Source organism: Chelonia mydas, chromosome 5 (genome assembly GCF_015237465.2).
Source record: "Chelonia mydas isolate rCheMyd1 chromosome 5, rCheMyd1.pri.v2, whole genome shotgun sequence".
In the NCBI taxonomy this organism is placed as follows: Eukaryota; Metazoa; Chordata; order Testudines; family Cheloniidae; genus Chelonia; species Chelonia mydas.
Genome location: NC_051245.2, coordinates 91,126,324 through 91,151,098, shown reverse-complemented (window position 1 = coordinate 91,151,098; position 24,775 = coordinate 91,126,324). Strand labels below are relative to the sequence as shown.

Below are 24,775 nucleotides of genomic sequence, written 5' to 3'. Positions count from 1 at the left end.
GATCAGCTGTGGGAAGGATGGTTGAGAGTCCAAAAGTTATGCCCTTACACAGCTCCACACGGATACACACTTATTCCTTTGGCTTCATTCTTTTCTCCTTGCCATGTCCCACAACACAAGATGTCATCTTACCCTATTATTTTGTGGTAGTAAATCTTTAAGTTATGGTAACATCTAAACACCCTCATTGGGGTTGAAGCCCCCGGTGCTGTACACACACAGAAGAAAGACAATTTCTTTCCCCAAAGCCTTGCATTCTACAGGCATCTGCATCCAAGACGACATGTAACCACACAAAATGCTAATGCTTGTGCTCTCACCAACATTAGCCACTGGTTATATCAGAGTTTGATCACAGGGAGACAGACTTGTCCAGAGCTTTCTAATAAAGACAGAAGTAAAATAAACATAATAATAATAAGATGACTATCACAACAGATTAAATTGCAAACACCAGCAATAACTCGACTACACACATAGTAAAACAGAATGTTATATTTTTGTTTCATACTCCATTACATTTATTTGTCCTTTCCTTTTACTGTCATATATCTAGAGGGGTTTTGGTGTTGGGGGAGGAGGGAGGTACCAAAACTTGCATGTAAAATATACTTTACACAACATCTTCTTTCTCTCTCTCTCTCTTTGTTAACTCTCTTGCCTCGTTATATGTTTCATTTTGGCCCAAAGAAATATTCCAGGATCCTTTCCCCTGGCCTCTTCCCACACGATTTGTTTTATTTCATTATTCTTGCAATTTCTTCAATTGCATCTCACCTCAGAAAGTCCTGCAAAAACATTTAAGGGATGAATGGTGTCACACACCCTATAATTGTCCCTATAATTTTAGATCAATTAGCAGGTCTTTCTAGAGACATCCTCAAAATATTTCTATTTCAGGCACATTGTGAGATGACAGTCCTTGATATCCCTGAAGTAGCATCTTGTTCATGAAGCAATATTAGAGTGCTCATTACAGGTCCAACTGTGGTAATCTAATGTTGGTGAGCCCTTCGTTATGCCAGTAGCCCCAGTTTTAGTGGTGCTACTCATGTGACTTAAGTGCTAACATGAACTTTTTCATTCAACTCTTTTTTTTAGGGTGGTCTTCAACGTCTCCGATGTACCATCACTATACATGCTTGCTTGCCTTGGCCTGGCATGCTTTTCAAGAGGATTCTGTGGAATATCAGTGTTTGCATTTCCTGGTGCCCCATCTCTTCTTCCCTTTTCATTCCACTGGTGAACTTGCTGAGGTCAATTCACTTCCAAGGCTGCAGGTCCCTCAAAAGCAGTAAATCTGCCACAAATGGAGAAACAACTCAAGCCATTAACGTTCCTACAAAGCCTGGGGCCTTGGCGTATGATGTGGGCAGAGCCCAGCTCAGACAGGGCAGAGCTAGGCTGGCTGAGAAATCTGCTGATTTAATGCATTTCTTGGGGAGCCTTTGCTACCAGGATTCCTATGAAGCTCTATGGCTGTAAAATAAAGCTTCCCTTGCTCCCCAAATAAATTTTGAGAGGAGCGGGGGCATGGATCCTTCAGCCTACCCACCCCTGGAAGTGAATATCAGTGCAGCTGGCCACGTGGTTGCAATAGGATGAAACTGTACCTCCTGTGCCTTCTGGGATGACTCTACTCTTTAGTTTATTTTTTTTCCTTTTTCAATATTGAAATGTAGTATGACAATAAATACACAATAATTGATTATGACTTATATATTGGGTTTTTCTTTGCTTTTCTGAGAATTGCCTTTGTCTTTAATTATTTGATCATAAATATTTAAATCCCTAAAAAAATTCAGAAAACTTTATTGTTGAACATTAACAATAATTAAATAGATTCACTTTGGTTAACGATACCTATTGTTAGCAAACATCTTTTATTCTGCTATCATATAATGAATGTTTTCAATGTGTAATTTATAGACCAAATCCTCAACTGACAAAATAGCTCCATAGTGATTTACACCAGCTGAGGACCTGCTCCTAAAGTCTCACTACTTCTTTTTTTTTTTACAAGGTTACTACAGTATGATACTGCAGTGCTCAGTGCTAATGGCTTTGGAAGGAAGAGAAAAGGGTTTTGTAAGCTACCATAAAAACATGAGATTCCAATTTTTTAAGAGTTTTTAACTCATTATTTAAATTGAATTTTCCATCCTTGGTCTAATTAATTTAAATTCCATTTTGGAATATTTTGCTTTTCAAAGCGCTTTAAAAGTGATGTTTAACATGTTTCCCTACTTCTTCTTTGCACTGAAAGGAGTATTAAAAGTGTCAGCAGATGAAATGTTATGTAACTCGACGGGAACACTAAGCTAGATTCAAAGTAGGGACAATGAAGGCAGAGTTCTAATTTGTAGAATGTTAAGAACTAGAGGGTATTTCTACTCTTTATTTGCAAAGAGAAATTAAGATTGCACTCATTTCTTACCAATCTATGCAAAAGGTTGCAGGTTTCATTAGCAACTATAACTTATTCTCTACCGGCCAAATATAGGCCCCACACAGTCCAAGAATGCAAAGCGCAATTTAATTCTTTTAATTTCAACTGGCCCAGGATTTCACCTAGCCCTTTCAGAGTGCAAAGGTGGAGATTGAGGAGCAGACCTCAGAAAGGTCATGAAAAGGGATTCCACAACTAGATTTGGACAAAAAATTTTGGACAAAAACTTTTTTATTCTTCTGAAAATGCAGATTTGTGTTGACCAAAACATTTAGCAAATTTGTGTTGAGTTTGCAAAATTGTTTCAGTCAATAAAACAAACAAAATAAAAAAAAGACAAAATGTTTCATTTAGAAATTTTCAAAATGAAACAGATTCAAAATGGCCTTTTCTTTTTACTTTTAGTACAATTCGAATTTCTTTTTTAAAAAAATAAAAAGGTTTAAAAAACGTCAAAACCCAAATGAAACATTTTGCTTGGACTGAAATGAATTTTTATTTTTTTACTTTTTTCACTGAAAAATCAAACATTTTCATTTTGTGCCAACCTGAATCTCTCCCGCCCCCTGCCCCCCCGGTTTGGCCACTTGAACCAAAACATTGGTTGTTCACAGAGCTCTATCCACAACTTCCTATGAGCTGTGGAAGAGTATTATACAATGCAAGAGTATTGTATCCCTTCCCCAGGAAAGGCTTGGGGGGATATTTTGGGGGAAGATGTCTCCAAGTGGGCTCTTTCCCTGTTCTTTGTTTAACACACTTGGTGGTGGCAGCATACTGTTCAAGGACAAGGCAAAGTTTGTACCTTGAGGAAGTTTTTAACCTAAGCTGGTAAGAATAAGCTTAGGGGGTCTTTCATGCAGGTCCCCAAATCTGTACCCTAGAGTTCAGAGTGGGGAAGGAACCTTGACAAACCCCATTTTTAAAAAAGTGCAAGTCCTGTAGCTGTTGCCAGAAGGTATTCACTGGATAATCAGAAGGCAAAAGAGATGTGTGCCCTGACCTCTCCAGTGGGTGTGCCTCCAACAAGTGGGCAGGTTTCTGTCCTCCCAGGTCTTGAAAAATTCTATCAAAATATAGCTTTGAACAGAGGACCAGAATTGAAACTTATGGGTCAAACCTGGAGCCCTTCACTTAGGCAAAACTCTTCTTTCATTGAAACTCTGCTCAAGTAAAGACTTCAGAAGTAGGCAGTAAAAGCTGATACTAGAGTGTGCCCAGCATTAGCTCATTGGTTTGTACTAAGCTATTTGTCTTAGCAGCCAAACAAATTTTACATTTGTACTTGATATTTGTCTATAGTTAATAAGAAGGAAGGAGCTTATGCTGTTATTTAAAGCCCCTGGAAATCATTTTTCTAATTTTCTAAAAATAGGATTGATATTTAAAGAGTGACTCCCACTAAACCAGAGTACATTTTTGAAATGATTCTTCATGGTAAAGACTGAGCAGGGATGGAAGAACACAGTCAAGATCCATGATGTGAGCTCTAACATAATCAGGCCAACAGCCGACCCGGATATAAACTCAAATACAACCAACTCAATTGTCAGATTATAAAATCTGCTACACCTCATTTGAGACTCAGCATGCACATTTTACGACATCCCTTCCTAAGTCCAGGGTACGTGGTCTAGGTTCTTTTTCAGTGTCTTTGTTTTCTCTCAGAGTAATTGTCCTGAGTTTTTAAACCATTTAAAAATCGCTCCTGTTTTCTTTTTTAAGTTGAGCTGCCACCTCTTATGTAATTTTACCTTAATGCTTTATTTTCTCCTTCCCTCTCTTCTGTGCCATTCTCTCTCTCATCTCATCATCTGTTGCTGTCCCCTCTTCTGTGTCTCTCTTCCTCCCATTACACCCGTCAATCTTGTCTTTCCACTATTGGAGTTCTCCCCCCATCATTGTGCTCTCTCACCCAGTACTGTCTATGTATCCCCTCCCTACTCCTCAAACTGTGTCCATGTCTGGTGCCTTCTCCTTCCACTAACCCAGTGATGTGTGTGTGTCCCTGGTATATGCCCCTATTCTTTCCACACTTTTCTACCCAAGGGAAACTGAGTCAGTCAACACTCTACTCCTGCTTCTATCACCCCGATTGCTGCTCCTCACTGCAAGTTAGCCAATAGAGGCAGTGGTGAAAGAGGAGGTGAGGTTACACGATTGCTTGGTAGTCACAACAGCACCCTCTGCTAGCTTCATCTATCTTACTTCCTTGACACTGCACATTGGACAAATGCTCCTCTCAACTAGTGTTGTCAAAAAGTCTTAAATTAGGGTTTCCAATGAACCTATCACACTTCTTTCAAGTGTGGGATTGCAGAATATGGTGGGCAGGAAATCACAGATGAAATCAAAGGAATGACACCTTTTATGATAATTGCACTTTATACTTTTTCTCTGAAAATAAGACAGTTTCCAAGCAAAGGGTTAGTGCTTTTTAAATAAAGAGTCAGCAAACCTATCTCTACAACTTTAATAGGTGGCAGGCAAAGTTACAGTGTTACCGAAATTGTTACCCAGCTGTGGAAAAGTCGTGGCCAAAGGTATGTCCAGCATTCCTCAGAAAGGTCTGTCCTTGGTTTTACTGAGCTTGCTAAGACTAATTTCAAGCCATACTGCTGCACCTGAAGTTACACCCAACTGATTATGGCAACATTAATGTTCAGTCTGCCAAATGGCAGTATGGAATTATTGTGTGTATATATATATATATATATATATATATATATATATATATATATATATACACACACATACACACACACACAAAATAAAAAGATGTCTAGATACATCTAGTGGACACAGCCAATCAGCAGAGTTTATCATCTCACTCTTGATTCATTGCACATGTGCCCTGCACACCACCTCAGCTAAAACAGACGCTGGAACCCTGCTGTTCACAAATAGCTGTTGTAGCAGGTGAGCTAAAAGGAACTTCCTTTTGGTAAAACCATTCAGCACTGGACATAGCTTTTCTCTGCTGGAAGCAAATTGTTCTTACATAGCTCTCAACTACAGCTGGGCAAAATTTTTCAGCCAAAACTTTTTGCGCTGAAAAAATGCAGATATTGGGTCAAACAAACGTTTCAGGAATTCATGTCAAATTCACAGAATTCTTTCGGTAGGAAAAAAATCCAAAACAATTCCAAAAAACCCTTTTCATTCCAACATTTTCAAAATGAACCATTTCAATTTTTCAATTCAAAATGACTTTTCATGTCAAAGTTTAGTTTAGTTTTTTTTTTAAAGAAAGGAAAAAATGAAAATGAAACAGTTAAAAAAATTGTTTAAGGTTGAATAAGATTTTTTTTTCAATCTAAAAATAAAATGAAATGTTTTGTTCAATCCAAAACAATTTTTTTAACTTCTTGAGCTCACATCATTTTTTGTATCAAGTGTTTTGGGTTGACCCAAAAGAAATTTTATTTTTTGGTTTTGTCTCCAAACTGAAACTTGCAGTTATTTACATAGCACTAATCTCAGCTAAAACTTTAAGGTGAATTGCTACACTCACTTGCACCTTGTGCAACTCCACTAACTTCAACTGGAGCATGGGGAGTACAGATTTTGGTTGTAGAGTCCAACTATGCATCCGTTATTGGCCAGTCACTCTAAACAGCAACGATTGCAAATTAGCCAAAATACAGTCAAGATTTATCAACTATTACTACAGTAAAGAATCTGAGATTTTTTGCCCTCAACTGGGTTTTTTGTTCCTTCCCTTAAGCATCTGGCCACTGACAGAGATAGGAGACCACTGTGTACCATTCTTAAGTATAGTTCAGATAGCACATTGTGGTAACTAACAACTTTCTAATGATTTCATATACTGCAAGGCATTTGTCTCACTGAGCCAGTAAAGATTAATTTCATCTAAGCAATGCCAGCTCAGGGAAGTAAAAATATTAGTTATGTCCACTGGCTGTACCTTTAAATTGACTTAGTAATTCTGATATTTCTTGGCATTGTATATCCTCTGGATGTTGCAAAAGCTTCTTGTTGTGTGGAATGTGGCTATTCTATTTCATACATTCCAGGGGGGGTTAGTTTGATAATAGATTTTTATCTCATAGTATTGCTCATTATCTGCAGTCAAAGCCAATGGGTTGATTTCCCCCTTCCTTTCAATTAGGCTTCTGCATCTGTGGGCCTTGGGAAAGGCACAGTACTGACATAAATTAACTTTTAAGTTACCTTTTCAATATTTCAGAAAGATGGGCTAGATCAGTGATGCTCGGTCTTAAAGAGCTACAGAGCCACTTAGTCACCAAAAAGAATCAAAACTAGCCACAAAATAGCTCTCAAGTGAAACCCTGAAAATGGATTGCAATGTTTGAAGCATGAAGCTGTGTCAGATAAACACAACTATGATGTCTTGATTCAACAGCATAATGGAAACATTGCAACACAATGGCAGGAAGACACTGTGCTGAGATTAATTTGTGGGTCTCAGTGATTCAGTATCACTTCTCCGTCTCCTCCCTCTCTTACTTGCATGTGTGTAGGGTTTTTCCCTTCTATCCGCAATACAGTATTTTGAGTCATGAGGCAAATAAAAGTTATAGCAAAGTTCATTACGTTTCACACTAGCTCCTATGCCAACTTTGAAATTACTCGCCATCACTATTACAGTGTGGTACATAAAATTACACAAAGGGAAGAGTAAGTGCTCAGATAGCACACTAGATAAAAAATGGAGATTACTCAGCAAAGTCTATTGACAACTAGTGGCAGTGATGGTTTGATAAAAGTAGGAATTGGCTTATACATAGCCTTGATCCAAGGCATTTTTAAATGGTTTATATAATTGATCCAGTCTAGAACTAAGGGCTCTTCTGTTTCCAGTAATCCTGTCCTCTGACCCTAGTATCTTTCTTCATATCTTTCAAAATCTATGAACACATTTAAGCGGTTCTGGTAAGCTTTTCTGGTCTGACAGTGGTCTTAAAATCTTACATGGTCTAGGGTTTTCTTAGAACGACAAACATGCATGTTTTTTTCAGTAACTGCATTGGGGCCAGGACTTCACCCACACTGTATTAGGAAACACCTCTTTGATCCAGGAAAGCCCTGGAACATGCTGGGGAGCCAACCAGTGTTTAAATTGTAATGAAAGAGGTGCCAGGGCTCAAGCAATTTGGTGTGGGGGCTCAAGCAATTTTTTTACATTCATAACTGATGCAGCAAGCCCAGAAGTGCCTGCGCTATGAACTGTCAAACCTACAGGTGTCATGGCTCAGCCCTGGCAAGCCCTGGCTCAAATTAAGCACTAGAGCCAACACAGCAGAAACTACCATTTCTCCTGGAACCCAATCATAAGCAAAGGCTGGTTGTTGGATGCAGAAAGACCTTGTATTGGAGGACACAATGAGGTGAAAGTGTGAGGGAATGGACAGAAAGTCATTGGCTTCAAGCCAGTGCAAGTGACCAGAGCTGATTGTACACAGAGGGAGAATGGGAGATGAGCAGGGGTGTCTGGGGAGGAAATGAAAAGGATCCTGAGCTGGAATAAGAATGGGACACGGAGAAAAAAAAATGAAGGTCCAGATAAGCTTCTTGGAGCACAGCCAAACAGAATCTTTGATCACTACTGACCCTACTCTAACCACTGTTACATTTGTGTTCTTGGTAGCAATGAGAGAGTAACTAATTAAAGTATATTGCAAGTGCAGGGACCACCCCATGTGTTTTTATTTGACCTGTAAAGTGGCTACCACATTTTTGGGCACTGGATAAATAAAATAATCATAACTCCTGTGACACAACGGTCAGAATATTTTGTCTGCATATTCACCATATTTCCTGTCAACTACTGATCCCATAGGGCAAAGGCTGAATGATTAGATGATTCAACAGCATATAAAAGTGAATGGAAATTATGTACATGCATGTTTACTTACATAGCTTAAGAACAGAAATCAACCTATCACATTTAATTTTTGCTGTCTCTTCATTTCTCTCGAAAGGACCATTCTGGTATTGTTCCTTCTAGGACTAAAGACTAATCTTTACTCCTGCGTGGAAATTTACGAGTGTCATTCTGCCAAAATAAAGTGTATTTTTATTTGACACCACTCAAAGCTATCTTCCTCCAAGAGGCGAGGAGGAAAACACAGGAAATGATTTTAAAACACAGATGAAACACACATTTATACTTCGCAGCACTTGTGAACAGTTGATTTACTGCCTAGGAAAAAAATATATTAACAGCTAAAGCTCGCTTCATTATGTGTGTAATAAAGTGGCTAATGTTCTTTTCCTCCCTTTTGTAGCAATGGGAAATGAAGATTTGCATTCTGGGTAGAACTTTCTGTTGGGGAAGCAAGAGAGGCCTAGACTGACAATCCCTAAGCCTCAAACCTTGTTAAATGTAGTTTCTGTCCTGGGGACCTAATGCACTGATTGCTTCCCTAGTAGGAGTCTCATTGCTTGCTCCATTCAGTCCGATTACTGAAGGTCTAATTACATCTATTATGCTGTTCAGTTTCACAGAAGGTTATTGAAGGGTGGGAGGAGGAAAAAACCCAAAAGGGTAGGGGGAAAAAAAACACAGCCTCCACTATTGAAAAGTGAACTGATGACCAAATCACTTTGTGAGATTATATCTAAACCACGCAGTATGTTACTGTAACAAGACAAAATGGAGAGGGTCCCAATTTTGTATCATTGCCCAGGCAACAGGGAACCAATTACTCTGTCAGAATCTTAGGTGCTGAAGCTTAAAAGCTTCACAGGCCTTAGCTCAACCAAACACATTTTAGCCAGGAAAAAAAAAAGGGGGCGGCGGGGGCATGGAGGAAGCGGTAAGAGAAACATTTTCGACCATGTTGTAAAGCTGCATTTACATTCCAGGCTTCTCAGTCCTCTTTTTTTTCTCTCTAATGTAAGCATCACATGCCATGTTATGCTTCTGTGTAGCCTAGATTAAGACTGTTATCATAGCCTAATAGAGCTCAGACTGGGCAGAGGGGACAGGAGGGGGAAAGAGACTCATTATTTTTAGATGGCTTCACTTTTCCCATAGGGTTCCTATAGATCCTACTTAGCAGCAACTCATTCTAACACTGATTAAGTGGGAAATGCACAGAATCTCAAAAGGTCAAACCTATAATCAGCCACCCTAAGGGATTGACATGGAAAACTTCTTAATCCAAGTTGGATTTATTGCACTCTTATAACAAGGTGCAGTAGGTGATGTAACACACTGGGGGAAAAAAAATATAAAGGCTCGCCTTAAAGAAATTCCTATGGCAGACTCCTTTTTATGGCAACCCACCTTACCTTGAACTTTTTGTCGAGATTAGCAATTATTTCTAGAGTTTATTTTGTTTTGATATGTTGTTGGTTTGTTCTCCTGTTGCTGTGTGATGTTTTTGTGCATAATGAATCAGGCCATAAATTAAACTGAAGATCATTATTGGCTGAAATTTTGTGTAATAATAATTTGAAATGTGTATTTTATTTATTTCCATATGTGACTGTACTTAAAGGAACTCATCTATTACTCTGCATGCTTTTGATGTTATCTTTAAAAAAACAGTACAACGAATCCAGCACCAAATCCCCAGAAAAACACCACTCAACACAACAGAATAGAAGGGACTTTCCCCACAAACATTTGTCTCCCAAAAAATATATATGTCACATCAAGCTCCAAAAGTGCTGTCCAGACCCCTCAGGCCAGCAGTCATGCACTATTTTGGGCTAAAGGCATCTTGGTTGAATTGGTGTATTGTATTTTTGATGTGTGTTAAAGTAGAAGCATTAGAAAAGGTGGGGGGAAAAAACATTCTGAATATACTAGGGTCACTTGAATGAAAAAAGTATCTTGTTTTTAAAAGGCAAATTTTATGGAAGTGCGGGTAGAGATCCATGCGAAATACAATGCATTTGCAAACCAGGGCAAGGATTCTGACTATAATTCTGACTAGACATAATGCATTCAGGTATGTTCATGCAATTTACGTTTTACATTTATTTTTAATTTTTATGTAAAAATTTCATTCTGAAAGTTCATCTGCCCCTGCTGCACAACCTTCACCAACCACCGTATTCTTTGTTTGTAGCATCACAATTTGTCACTGTCGAAATTATCATGATACCACAAAGTATAAGGAATAAGCAACCTAGGAAGATGATCTGCTATGAAATAAAGATCTCATTTTAGTCTAATTTTCCTTCTAAAGAAAGGAAAAAAGGCAATAACAGAAAATCAAGACACAGAAGCAATATATATTCTCAATATATGCTTTCTCGAAGCTTTCTGTGCAGCATCAGCTGCTTTTTAAAACTTGTATGTTTTCTGCAGTTTGTTTAGTAGGGCTGAAGTTTATCACAAGGCTCTCTATACAGGAGTAAACTGTCATAGAATCACTACCTTCAGTGTTATGATCATTTACACCTGCTGAATATGTGACCCTATGTGCCTGTAAATATCCGATGAGGTTTTCTACATGTTGGTAGTCCATCACTGACGAAGATGATGATATTGTCACAGTTCTCATCTATGGCTACGCATATGACTCTGAAGTCCGAACCCTGATGCACAGAGTCAGCCATACTGAGGGCATAGGAAGTCTGTATTTATGATGTTTGATGCTGCAGCTCTGTGGTACCTTTCACATGCAGCCTGTAGATGAATTTGTCGATCCTTCTCCAATCTGTTACATGCTGATCTTGTCAGAGACCACCAGTGAATCCTATTCTGAGCCATTTGCTCAAATTCTTTGGGATTGATGCTAGCCCACCAGAGACTGCTCTTCAGATTATCTTTGAAGTGTTTATATGGATGACCCTTCTTTCTTTTGCCTTGACTCACCTGCCCATACAAGATCTGTTTTGGGAGACAGTGGTCTTACATTCTGATGACATGTCCAGTCCACCTAAGTTGTGCTCTCAGCAACATTTCCTCAATACTCGTTGTGTTTGCTCTTTCAAAGACCTTAATATTGGTCACACTTTCCTGCCAGCCAATGCTCTTTATTGAGCGGAGGGAGCGCATGTGAAATTGCTCAAGCTGTCTAATGTGATGTCTATAAAGAGTCCACATCTCAGATCCATACAGAAGAGATGTTAGAACCACTGCACTATAAATTTTCAATTTGGTGGAAAGACTAAAGTTGTGTTTGTTAAGGACTTTTGTTCGGTGTTGGCCAAGGGCCTGGCTGGCTTTAGTAATTCTTGAGGAAATTTCCTTACCAAGGGAACCACTACTTGTAATGGTACTGCCCAAATACTTGAACTGATCCACATTTTTCAGCTGTGTGAAAAATGAGACAGGGAAAGCGGGTTTTTTACCCAAAGTTAATTGTGTAAGGAAATTTGAACATGAAAACAGGCAACATCTGAGTGAAACTCAGACTTCTTCAAATGTAGGACAGACAACACTGTTGAAATGAAAGGGAAAGTATGGGAGAAGAGCTGTGTTTCATGATTTCACGCTGAAAATGAGTTTGATTTAGGGTGCAGTGAACTTGGCATAAGACTGATGTGTGAAACGACATGCCATACTGAAGTTTGTAGCAGTCTAGGCTATGTCTACACTAGACCCCTTACAGCAGCACAGCTGTACTGCTGCAGCTGTGCCACTGTAAGGTCTGCCTGTGTAGCCACTCTATGCTGACAGGAGAGAGCTCTCCTATCAGCATAATTAAACCACCCCCAACGAGCATCTCCCACCGACATAGCGCTTTCCACACCAGCACTTCTGTCAGAGTAGCTTATATTGATCAGGGGCGTGTTTTTTCACACCCCTCACTGACAAAAGTTTCACCGACAAAAAACGTTAATGTAGACATTGCCTTAGAGTGTTTACCTTAGGGTAAAAAGGAGTACTTGTGGCACCTTAGAGACTAACCAATTTATTTGAGCATAAGCTTTCGTGAGCTACAGCTCACTTCATTGGATGCATCCGGTGAAGTGAGCTGTAGCTCACGAAAGCTTATGCTCAAATAAATTGGTTAGTCGCTAAGGTGCCACAAGTACTCCTTTTCTTTTTGCGAATACAGACTAACACGGCTGCTACTCTGAAACCTACCTTAGGGTAGACCTTCAGAGCTCAGGGAGTCTTAAAGCTTGCTGTGTCACATTTTTACATTAAAATGAGGGTAAATTATATTTACACTTACTCCAAAACCTCTTTCCAGCACTCATGTGGTATAAAATGGCTTTAGTGTAAATAAGAGTTTGGCCCAAGATTCAAGGCAGGATTTGGTCATATAAGCATCAGATCTTTTGGGGCCTGATTTCCATTTACACTGAAGCCCTGAAACACCACTGTGGAAGTACAAAGGGACCTTAAAATGAGAGTAAATGTAATTACACAATTACAGTTTAGTATAAATTACATTTACACCCACTTTATGGTCGCTTTACACTACTTCAGTGTAAATGAAAATTAGGTCCTTGAGAGCAAGCTGTAAAAGATGCCAATCTCCAAATTTTTTGAGGAGCCTGGTAAATTTGGAAAAAGAAAAGGAGTACTTGTGGCACCTTAGAGACTAACCAATTTATTTGAGCATAAGCTTTTGTGAGCTACAGCTCACTTCATCAGATGTATACTGTGGAAAGTACAGAAGATCTTGGATCACTCTTTCCCACTCTCTAATTAAAATGAACTTTCTTAAATGCTGAATTTCTTCAGTTCATCCCAATCCATAGATGTCTTCACAGAGATTATGCACAGAAAAGGTCTCTGAGGCCCTGCCAGTACTATGCCTTAATCAAGCGAAGATAGCAACAGATGAAGAGTAATCTGAATCTTTTCGCACATTTCAAATATCTGAAATGCTTTAGTCATGTCCAGCTCTTGTTTTGCATTTCAAAGCGCTGGCGACATCTCTCCCTGAAAACAGCCAGCTATTTCAGCAAATTCCAGCTGAACACCATTCCTGGGGCAGCATAGATGCCAGCAGCACCTAAATAAAGCATAATGCTGTTAGCTTCTACTTAAGTGATTAAACTGAAAATAAACGTATGAAGCACCCACAGAGAAGCTAGAGATTGTGAGACACATGTTGATCGATATCAATCACCCAGGAGTACAGCAAGGGTAACATAAGGGAATGCTGACACTGTCCAAAGAAAGGTGACTTGGGGGTAAGTGGTCACATTTGAAACCACACTAGATATAGAAACGTACATGGAGCAGTAGCCAACTGATCTCAAAAACAAAAACAATGCAGAAATTTAGACCTCCCTGTGATGCTGTGTATAAGAAAGGTGACCGTTTATATCACTGTTCTTACCACTGTTACACAATTTCCATAAGTCTTGTACAAAGTATGTCATGTAAAGTATCGATTGAAAAGTTATGATTTGCTAAGTATGATTATCCCGTTTATATACATGTATCATCTTTGTATCTGATGTTACAAATATTGGCATACACATATTTTATTCCCAGGTGACACTCCCAGATAGATTTAGATCAGGACTATCCAGCTACGTGTTGATGGCCCACTAAGGACACTTGGCTCTCACACTGGGCCATTGAAGAAACTCATCCTGCCCAGCAGGTTTTCCTGCGGATGCTTCTGACAGCAAGGCGCTAATGGCCACCCCCTGTGATTCAGCAAAACAGGTAGGGGCATATGATATGCTCATGTGACCCTGGATTCCATCTTGGGCCAGTAACTTTCCATACACAGGGGCTGTGGGCTTAGTTTGGGACAGTAAATTTCCATGCACATGGCAGAGGATAAAAAGAGACGTGAGACATCTCCATTTTGCCTCTTTCCTGCTCCAAGTTCTCTGGACTGTGGATTTACAACTACAAGGAGTATCTTGAACTATGGACTGAGGCCCTTCCAATCTTTTGGAAGCTACCAGAGAGACTTTATCAAACCAGCAGTCAATTCCATCACTTCTATCATTTCTATGTATATGATCTATTAATCATTAATAACACTCTTTTCTTTCATTACTAAAATCTTTACTTAGTTTACTAAGGATTGGCTGACAGCGTGATATTGGGTAAGATCTGAGATACATATTGATATGGGAGTAAGCCTCTGATCATGTGGGATACGTAGAACCTCACATATGGTGAACTGTTTTTCAGTAACCTGTCACTATATTAGACCTGTTTGTCTGGATGGGAGCCAAGAGATGGAATACCCAAAGGGGACTGTGTTTAGCTTCTTGTTAACCAGAGTGGTGCTACAGAAGCTCTTTTGTTACTGGCTTGATTAATCTAATTGTAGAGTAAGCCACCAGTTTTGGGGGAGTGTGGCATTCACAGTGTGGTCCGTCCTAGGCACACGATCACACTCCCATCAGGAAAGAACTCTTTTTGCTGTGTACCTCAAACAGGCTAAGGTTAGGGATGGAACGGAAGGCGAGGCACCTGATTTGCTGTAACCTTCTGCCAGATGCCAATGGAAGCAAAAATGCCTGGGTTCAATCTGTCTAGGGGTCCATTTCTAAAATAAAAAGAATTATGGCTCACCACCCCCGACACACACACACAGAGCCATATTCCTATTTTTGCCTCTCAGAAATTAAAATATAACCTCTGGTCACTCTTGCCCACTCTCAGGCACTCAGAGTCCTTGGAAACATTTAGGGGAAAAGGAACACATAAAAACATTACATACACACAAAACCCACAGTCACTGTATCAGGAGTGTGACCAACCCTACATATACAAGTATTAATTGCTCAATGTGTTGAGATCCAGAACAGGTAGGCACATAACAGTTCCCACCCATGGATGCAGTTAGAGTCTGTTGTTGTCAAGGAATTTCAGGGGGTGGGTCTCCTCAGCCTGTCTGTTCCAGTCTCGATGATCCCATACTACTGGGTCACGCTCAGATGTGTAGCTACCTGTCCAGTTTCATGACAGCTATGGCCAGCACTGCTCCTGGTCTGGTTAGGCCTTATTGTGCAGACAGCTCTGCACCACTACTACCCAATACCACCATTCCAGCCTGGTCCAGTCCTGCAGAATCACTCCATGAAGTGTGCAGAATCTCCAGGTGGGGAACCTAGAACAAAACAGATAAGAATCCCTGCTACCTGGAATAGAAATCTTCAGATAGAGCCCTCTATTTTCTCCTTAAATCCCATTTGAACTTGAATCCTGTTCCCAAACCAGAGTCCCCTACCTGCCACTTACTGCAGGGCATATCCTGCACAATTCCCATGTCCTTTCATCAGCCCAGTAACAATCTATCATTTATACCACCACTGTATAAATTCTAAATAAATTTAGAATTTGGGGGGGAGGGATAGCTCAGTGGTTTGAGCATTGGCCTGCTAAACCCAGGATTGTGAGTTCAATCCTTGAGGGGGGCATTTAGGGATCTGGGGCAAAAATTGCAGATTGGTCCTGCTTTGAGCAGTGGGTTGGACTAGTCGACCTCCTGCAATCCCTTCCAACCCTGATATTCTATGATTCTATGAACAAAGCACCGTATATGGATATGTAACATTAGAATTCATGTAGATGAGGCTAGTCAGAGCTGACCTTTCCTTCCTCCCCATCCCTTTCCCCTGCCTGCAAGAGGAAGCGGAGGTTCCATTCTTCTAAGCATACACTGCCTTTGAATAACTTCTCTCATCTCTTTCTCCTGATCCATTTGTCTTGCATCTCATCCTGCATAGCTTGCTCCCAACTCAAACTTAACATGGCCAAAGATGATCTCCTTGTCAGCTCTCCCAGGCATTCTCTCCTTTTTCTGTCTCTGGTGACACCCCCACCATTCTACCTCTCGGTGAGGTCTGCCTTTACTTATACTGTACGCGCCTTGAGGGAAGGTTTGTGGCTTTATGTGTGTTTATACAGCGCCTAGCACTGGTGGGATGCAGGAGGAGAAATCATGATTGGACAGGACTAATATAAATATAAAATAAAATAATAATAATATGCTTCTTTCTCCTCTCATGTTATTTCTTTTCTAGGAATTGAAGGAAGAGATGAAGATTGAAGCTATTGGGGATTTTATTAATATGACAGAATGGATGCACTGAGGTCTCAGTGAGCTTATTTTTGACGTTCTACTAAGAGATGTGAAGGCATGTTTGTCAGGTCACTCTTTTTAATAGAGGAAATGCACACACATTTTCTTTCAAATGTCAAGCATATTGAAGTATGGCATAAATTGAAGGCTAGATGGCTGAAACTTAATCCAGATAAAATGGAAGTGATGTTGGCAGGGTGGGGCAAGCTACTGCATGATGCGGAACAGTATACCAGCCCCCTGGATAAAGTGTGTGCATTTGTTTGTACTGGTTATTATTAAGTTCCCAATCTTGGTCACATTCCCAGTTGCTCTTAGGTTATTAGGTAGCAGCAATGTCCACCATCTCTCTCAAACCCAGCTCTTGCTACCAGCATCTATGCCTTTGTCATCTCATAATTAGACTAGTGCAAAGCACTGTACCTGGGCCTATGCCTCACATCTGTTTTTAAACAGAAGCTAATACAGACTGTGTCTTCTCAGTCGTTAAGCAGCCTATCTCCCTGATAGCCAGTGCTCTCTGATCTGCATTGGCGGCCTATTGGTTGTAGATGATGTTTGAGCTGTTCGTGTCGCCCTATACAGACTTGTTTCTCTCCCACACCATTCCGTTTCTAGGGTTGGGTCGTGAGATCTAGGACTTTTAATGGGAGGGGGGGAGGGAGAGAGGGAGGGATTGGTCGGGGGGGGGGGAGGTTCTATTACCCGGGCTGGTGAGTGGATTTGGATGGTGTTTATAGCTTGTACTTGAAGGTCCTTATTTGAGTCACCATCTGCAGCTTCTACATCCCATCCCACATGGGTTGAACAATGCTGCTGTAGGCAGTGGCAGATTATCCACTGGGCCAATGGCCCCAGCCAATTGGGGGGGGGTACGGAAAAATGGGCTCCAATGCACCCTGACCCGCTCTGCCTGGAACTCCAGCTCAGTGTTCTGCTCATGTTTTTTTTTCAGGATGAAAAGTCATAAAACAGTGATCCCAATCTTCTGTTCATGTTGATGAATATAAGGTTCGTGGTTAATAAAACATTGACCACCCATGATTTGATAAAGGATGACAACCCAGCCTGTGCGCAACATATAGTTAAGATCTGGCTGGATAACAATGACAGGGCTGTTTTGGCACAGCTGTGTGCTTAGTACAGCATGAACTAAAAGGAAACTGAGGGTGAGGGATGTTGTTGTGCTGTTTACATCTGACCTGCAGTACAGGAGGTTTCCTACCCCTCAGCTAAATCTGATAGAATGTGGTGGTGCTGAGCAGAACTCAGTCGAAGTTTCCTGACTCACCGTAACATGCACCTGAGCAGCTTATACAGAGGAATGTATAGAGAGGGAATTGTCAGGGAGGGATTTGAAAAAAAAAATCCAGGAAGGCAAAAAAACAAAAAACAAAAGAAAAAGCAGAAGCTCTGCAAAACCAGCATCTGAAACCATTCCTGTGGGCAAATGCACAGGTGTGTGAGCTGACTCTGGAAAAGCAATTGGAAATTCCCTGCAGCCTCAGTATAAATCTCCTTCATTCAGAGGTCACCAGTTAGTGTTTGCAGCTAAGGAGCACCTTGTAGCCCTTGCACTGGCTACGCAGTGTGCTTCTGTTTATATGACAGTTTTTATCCTGATGCTGAGAGAACCCTGTCAGATGAAGTGTAAGCCACATTTACCTGTAAGTGCCCCACACTAGCTTGTGATGCCTAATCTCTTTTATTGATCCTACTAGCTGGTTTCTGGAGCCATTGATTTTCCTTGCTGTCAGTTTGTGGCCTTGACTCCTTAATGTTTATTTAGGCTGGTCTCCATAAATTGCTTCTGGTGCTGAGGGCGAGAAAAGCAGCAGGAGGTCAGGGGAGCATGTATACCTGTCCATAAATATAAATCATAGCTTTTGTTCTTCACTGTTGTTTGTGAACACTGTTTGCTAGGTGCATAAAAAGGAAGTATTCTGCTAAAACATGGAAAACCCATTACTAATTCCCCTGGGTGTGCATTTTATTGGAGTCTAGGTTTTCAATTTTCTGTATCCTAATGGTACCTCTTGTTATCTACTCAAACATGTAATGTTTCTTTTTGTTGAGGGGAGGGGAAGGGGAAAAGAGGCAGAATTGTTTGTTTGCCAGCAGAGAACTGTACTTTTGATAGTGTGTAGGGGGAAGGGGGTTGTTTTGTATTGTTTGTTTTTTTTCTTCCTCCACACACACATTTGTTCATGAAATTTCAGTCTTTGAGGAGAACACTAAGGTACAGCAGCATTGGAATTAAAGACACTTGTGTGAACAACTGAACAGCATCTCTCTCTATGACTACCAAAAGTCTATCCATTTAAAGAAGGAGCACAGACTCCTTGATCAGAAATGGTTTTGCATATTGCACTGGCTGTCCTAAGAGCGAGGAGGTGCTTTTCATCAGCTGCAACGTCACTCACAGGGCTGCCAAAATGGGAAATGGTTACAAGCAGGTGTCTGCTCTAGATATAAATAATTCAAGGGCACATCCTGAAAATTCCAAGGGAAAAAACCCCACAGCTCATTATAACAGTGAGTTGCTAGAATACTATAGCCTTAAATCACTGGAAAATGTTTTGCAACAGCTAAGGGTTTTTTTTTTTTTTTTTTTTTTACATTGCAGCAGTAAACATCATAGTCTGTACACGGTGACAAGTAGTTCTCCTGAGGCTAGGAGGACAGTAATCAATAGAGGTGCAGTCTACGCTACTGCTCTGCCTGTTGATGCAGAAACTTTGTGCACACATACAATACCCAGAATAAATCATCAGAAGAAAGAGAAACCTCTTCAAGACAGGTAAAAAGTACCTTACAGGAATACTTTACTGAAAAGAATATCTGGTTCAGTTTTCTCTATTTGATCTCTGCTCGCTTGTATTGGTCACTCACTATTCTAAACTGTGGCAAGTTCAGTTCCTCTTAAAGGGAACACAGACAATGTTGGTGGGCCAAATATTTGTCCTAGCTTTCTCTTGATTTTTATAAACTCCATCTACTAATTTAAGTGTTTCCCCCCCTAAAAGTTAAGAAAGAAAAATACTGCCACCACCATCTCAATACTCAGAAAAAATCCACAGTCAGAAATTTGTCTTCAGATTGGATTGGGAGGCAGGAAGGGTGGGTGGATGTGTGTGTGTGGAGGGCGGGGGTAGGCGGGGGATAGCCAGGAAACAGATTAGTTTCAGGATTCCAAAGGATTAATAAAAAATCTGTAAAAATTTCACTGAAAATATTTTAAATACCTTGAAATTGCCTTTTTTAAAGGGGCTAACTTATGCCTTTCATGTAATATTCACACAACTTCTGTGGTTGGTCCAAAGCATTTGAAGTGGGAAGTTGCATTGTACTTTAGACAACTCAATATATAAGAAACCACATTTTGCAGCCTAATAATATAGATTCTAGCCTATGTAAACTAGAGTGAGGAAAACAATGTTCTGTATAGCATTTAGGGAGTGACTCACACTACAAAGGAAAGAAAGAGGTGCAACTTTGGAGATCAGCACCATGAGATGGCAACACACAGTAATCGGAGGAGGGACAGACTCATGAATACAAGACACCCAAAGAAACAAATGGGTAAATATCTGTGAGAGATGACTGGGGGCTAATAAAGTAGAGCACGAGCAAAGATTACTCACATAAGTAAGGGCTGCATGTTGCCAAGTGTTAACTGAAATATCATACTCTGTAAAAAAACACCTTAACTACAGTAGGGGCAACTCAATGAGGTCCTGACCTAATTGTCAATGGGAGTTCTCCCATTATCTTCAGTATGACCAGACTTTAGGAACTGCTGCTGGATAGGGCCTTTAGTCCTTAATAATTAGAAAAAATAGACAGAAGTTAGAGCTGGGCGAAGCTCAAATGATTTAGGAGTTTTATTCAGATAAGCACAGCAAACATTCACTACTTATTGACATTGTTTAAATCTGCAGGTTCAAAGTACCACAAGCTCCCCCATCTCTAACTGCAGTGAGTGGTGCTTAGATAAATTTCCCTTCATCCCAAGTAAGCCAACCAAGTTCCCCCCCCCATTAGATTTTCCATCACTAGCATGGCCTATTTTTATGTATACTATACAGCTCAATTTAAAAATGCACAATACCTCATTAGCACTTAACCACATAAAATATGTTTCTTTAAAGGGTGTGTGTTTTGTTTTTACTGAAAAATAGGCAGGCTGTTGAACTTTATTTTCTTCTGGAAAGACAAAAAGTGTTTTCCTTCCAAATTTTTTCCATCTGAAGACAGAAGGAAAAATACATTAGAGTTTTCCTTATTTTTCTTCATGACTGATATTCAAGTACCAGAAATGGCAAGATTGTAAGGAATAATAATTCATTTATGACTATAAATATCTAAGATACGTTTAGCTAGGAGGAAACAGATGACCTAACAAAAGATGAGATCTTGGCAAGTTTACTTACATTGGCCAAACTCTGCCAATTAAATTCCAGACAGCTGGTTGCTTCTAATCCTCTCTTGTTCAGTCTGTTTCTGTGATATTGTAGGTGTTTTTATGCCACATCCATCCATCACTTGAAACTCCAAACAAAAAACATTCTGGGTGAGAACAGATCACAGATGAAATGTCTGGGGGCTCACTAGACTGGGGAGGAGGCCAATAGCGCTTAGAAAAATGTGAAACTCCATCATACCCCTCTAACTCCCAAGTTAGCAACCATCAAAAAACCTCACTGATTTAAAATAGGAGTCAACCTACTGCCCTAGTAGTTTAGTTAACTGGACACCTAGACATTAGCCAAATGACCCTTTCTTAATCCCAGATTAGATTGTTTCTCACCCAGGGTATCAGAGTGGAGGGCAAAGAGAGGTCAAGGAAGAGGACTGAATAGCTATTGGGCTGCCTTTCCTGCTCACATCCTGCAGTCAGTTAGTTTGGTTCCTCTACGCACTTTGAAATTGTTTCTTTCTAATGACTGTTCCTTATTTCTTATATTCACTTTGCCTTTTTAAAAACTTTGCTTTACTACTTTAACAGCGCTAACATGCAAACCAACTGGCTGTTTTGCTTCCATGGGGAATTCTTTCCTCCTTGTGTGACTAATTCTCTTTTAAATGCGAGATTCTAGCCATCAAGATCAGAGGGGAAACCCATGTCCACATCTGAATCCAGCTTGACATATGCAGAGCTGGTGCAAGGACTGAACAGAATGTCTAAACGAAGCGTACCTGGTTTGATTCCTAACAGGGTGTAGGGAGAAACAAAGGGAAAAAATACACAGATAAAAAGAAATAATTGCCTCGTGGATGTTGCACATTTCAGTTTCTGTAATTACATGGGAACTTGATTTGTCACAGTCTCTTTGCATCAATGAGCTGATGGGGAGAGATGGATGTGTGGTCCTGTCAGAGGAAAGAAATTCACTTTGCACACAGCTTTGACTCTGTAAATGGCACTAGGATAACATGACTACAGTCTAATTACTTCTGACAACTTTCAGCACCTTTTAATGCATGAAATTAAACACAAAGTATGGCAGAATGAGGAAAAACTCCAGCCCAATAAACAAGGCTCTGATGATTTATAAACTCAAAATAGGACAACAGTAGGGTGTGGTTCCCAGTAAAAATAAGCACATGGTACTATATCAGTAGTAGTAGGAGTAGTAAATGTTTATATTATGGTAATGTGCAAGGGGCCCAGTCAAAATCAGCGCCCTATTGTGCTGGATGCTCTACACAGTAGTTCTCAAACTTTTCTTTTCACGGACCATTTGCAAATTGCTGAGGGTCTCGGCGGACCACTTAATGATATTTCCAAATGTTGTTTGTACCGTTAGCTAACTATTGTAAAGCACTTTGGATAAAAGCTCTATATTAAAAAAAACCCTTAATAATAATGAACTGTTTATTTTGTTCTACAAATAAAAGAACACACCTCACATTTTAGTATCAGTAGTCTTATCTTTCAAATGCTATGGATGTGCCCTTTCTCCCCCCACCGTGGCAGCCCCTGAGCTGGGGCTGGGAAGGAGGGGGGGGTCTCTCCCTCTCTCCCCTGCCACAGCAGCCCCTAAGCTGGGGCTGTAAAGGAGGGGAATCTCTCACCGGCCACAGCAGGCACAGAGCTGAGGCTGGGAAGGAGGGCCGTCTCTCCCCAGAAGCTTCAGCCCAGGGGCTGGGGAAAGTCTCCTCTTTCTCTGGCCACCGCAGCTCTGCACGTCCCAAATTCCCTCCCACCCCCTCCTACCCCCTAATCCCCACAAGGCCACCACCTCACCTTACATGTGAGTCTTCTCCAGGGTCCAGGCACCTAATTAGTGGAGCCACTAATTCGGTGAGTGTCCCTTCATTCTCTCGTGTGTGGCCACCAGATTCGCATCTTAAAGGGAACTATCCGCAGACCACCTGAATGGAGCTTGCAGACCACTGGTGGTCCATGGACCACAGTTTGAGAACCTCTGCTCTACAAGATAGCGACAACCCCTACCCCTGCAAGCTCATAATATAAAAGACAAAATAGATAAAAAATAGGGGGCAGGTATATAACATACAAATAAAATAATATGGTAAAGAATTGTCACAAACTTTGTTAGTTACATGCTTTTTGGTTTTCTCCTGGTTTGACTTTTTAACACTGAGGTAGGGAATGAGTGAGGAATGGGAAAGTTCTTGCATGCTGATTTTAATTCCATGAGTGCATCAACACATACTATTTTGCACATCTGTAACACTTTCTAATCAATGAACTTTACAAACATTAGGATGAAACTGAACTTACTTCAGAAACCGTATACAAGGACTTAGACACTACCCAAGCCCCACACGAAAGGACAAATCTCCATGGTGCAGATTGCCTCATACCTAGAGAAAGACTACCTCTTATGGAGCATACAACTACAGGGCACTCTGTTCAGCTCAGGGGTGGGGGGGTGGGGAGAAGGGATTGAGGGAGTGGTAAGGAGGGTGAGGTGGATCCCATCATTTCCACCCTACGAGTAAGGGGACAGCCAAACTCAGCAGCTGTGGAACAACTCTACAGCCTACAAGAAAATAGTTAGCCTCAACAGACTAGCAGGCTGTGTGCCTCAATTCCAGGTGAGACACATGGGCCTCGTGCAGGCTCTCTGCCCTAAAGTCAATGTCCCCCATTACAGCAGGATCTCCTGATTATAAGTTCTATGGCCCAGCTTCTAAGCTACCCTTTCCCTCTGAAGCCCCGTGGAACCCTACTTAGTCCTTGACCCAAAGAACTGAGTCTCTTTTTGTTATGGGGTTGCACAATGCTTAACACAATGGAACTTGGATCCATGACTGGGACATTAGCCACATCTCTGTTACAATTAAATAATAATGATACAAGCAGCCCAACATCTTATTTCTCTAAATTTCAATTTTAATATGAACTACAACTTGGGTGCTTTGTAATTTTTGTACTATGCACCAAATTTCTAAAAGCCTGTTAAATTAGATATCAAGTAAAAGTAGCATGAATAATGGATTACGTCAGTTTACTGAAAAATTGGAAGAAAAAAAATCCACTTGAGTCATGCCAGATCTGAAACTCATGAAAATTTCCAGCAAATCAAATATATTGGATCAAATGAATGTGTGTGTATATGTATATCTATATCTATCTATCTATATAGGATCAAATGAAAACATTTGTTTGGGGCACTTTTAAAGGGCTAGATACCCAAAACAGCCAGAGTAGGAGAATGTGGTCTCCTTGTAACCTTTAGCCCAGCAGTTAGGGCATGCATTCGGTTTGTAGGAGACTCAGATTTAATGATCCCCTTTACTTGCTCTGGAGAAGTGACTTGAACTTGAGTCTTCTACTTTGTAGGAATGTGCTCTAGCCACCAGGCTAGACAGTCACTCTCTGCCCTGGCCCAATGACTATTCATTGTCACCCGTGCAAAATACAGAGGTAATATAACCTCTCTACTATTCCCATTTGTATATCCAGGGATCACAGAAGCCCTTTTGGCCACAGTGTCACGGTAGGAGTTCATGTTCAACTGATTATCCATCATGACCCACAAATATTTTTCAGTATCGCTACCTGCACCCCCCAGGACAGAGACCCCCGTCTTGTACATATTAGCTCTTACACAGATTCATTCTAATTAAAAAATTGAGACAAACAATACAGGGAAAGTAATCAAAGCAAAATCTCAATGCTAAACAAGGAAAAAAATATATATATATATATTTTCACCTGAGAAACATAAGCAGCTATGAAAGAAAACAAGAGAAAGTTCAAGCACCTCCCAAACATGAATTTTCAATTACTTTAAAACTTTTGTTAAAAAACAAAGAATAAATGCAAAATAAATGTTGAAATTGGAAAAGCTATGGAATTTAGGCCATGAGAAATTTCCCCTTTGCAGAT

The 24,775-nt window shown here is 40.4% G+C and overlaps 1 long non-coding RNA gene across 1 annotated transcript in view; it reads right to left on the bottom strand.

Annotated features, from left to right (window-relative positions):
* Window positions 1-1,208: 1,208 nt before the first annotated feature.
* The window catches only part of LOC122465799, a 57,874-nt gene continuing 34,307 nt past the window's right edge, over window positions 1,209-24,775 (bottom strand). Inside the window, exon 4 of the long non-coding RNA XR_006290856.1 lies at window positions 1,209-1,300. This is a non-coding gene — a long non-coding RNA (uncharacterized LOC122465799). The remainder of the gene's footprint in view (window positions 1,301-24,775) is intronic.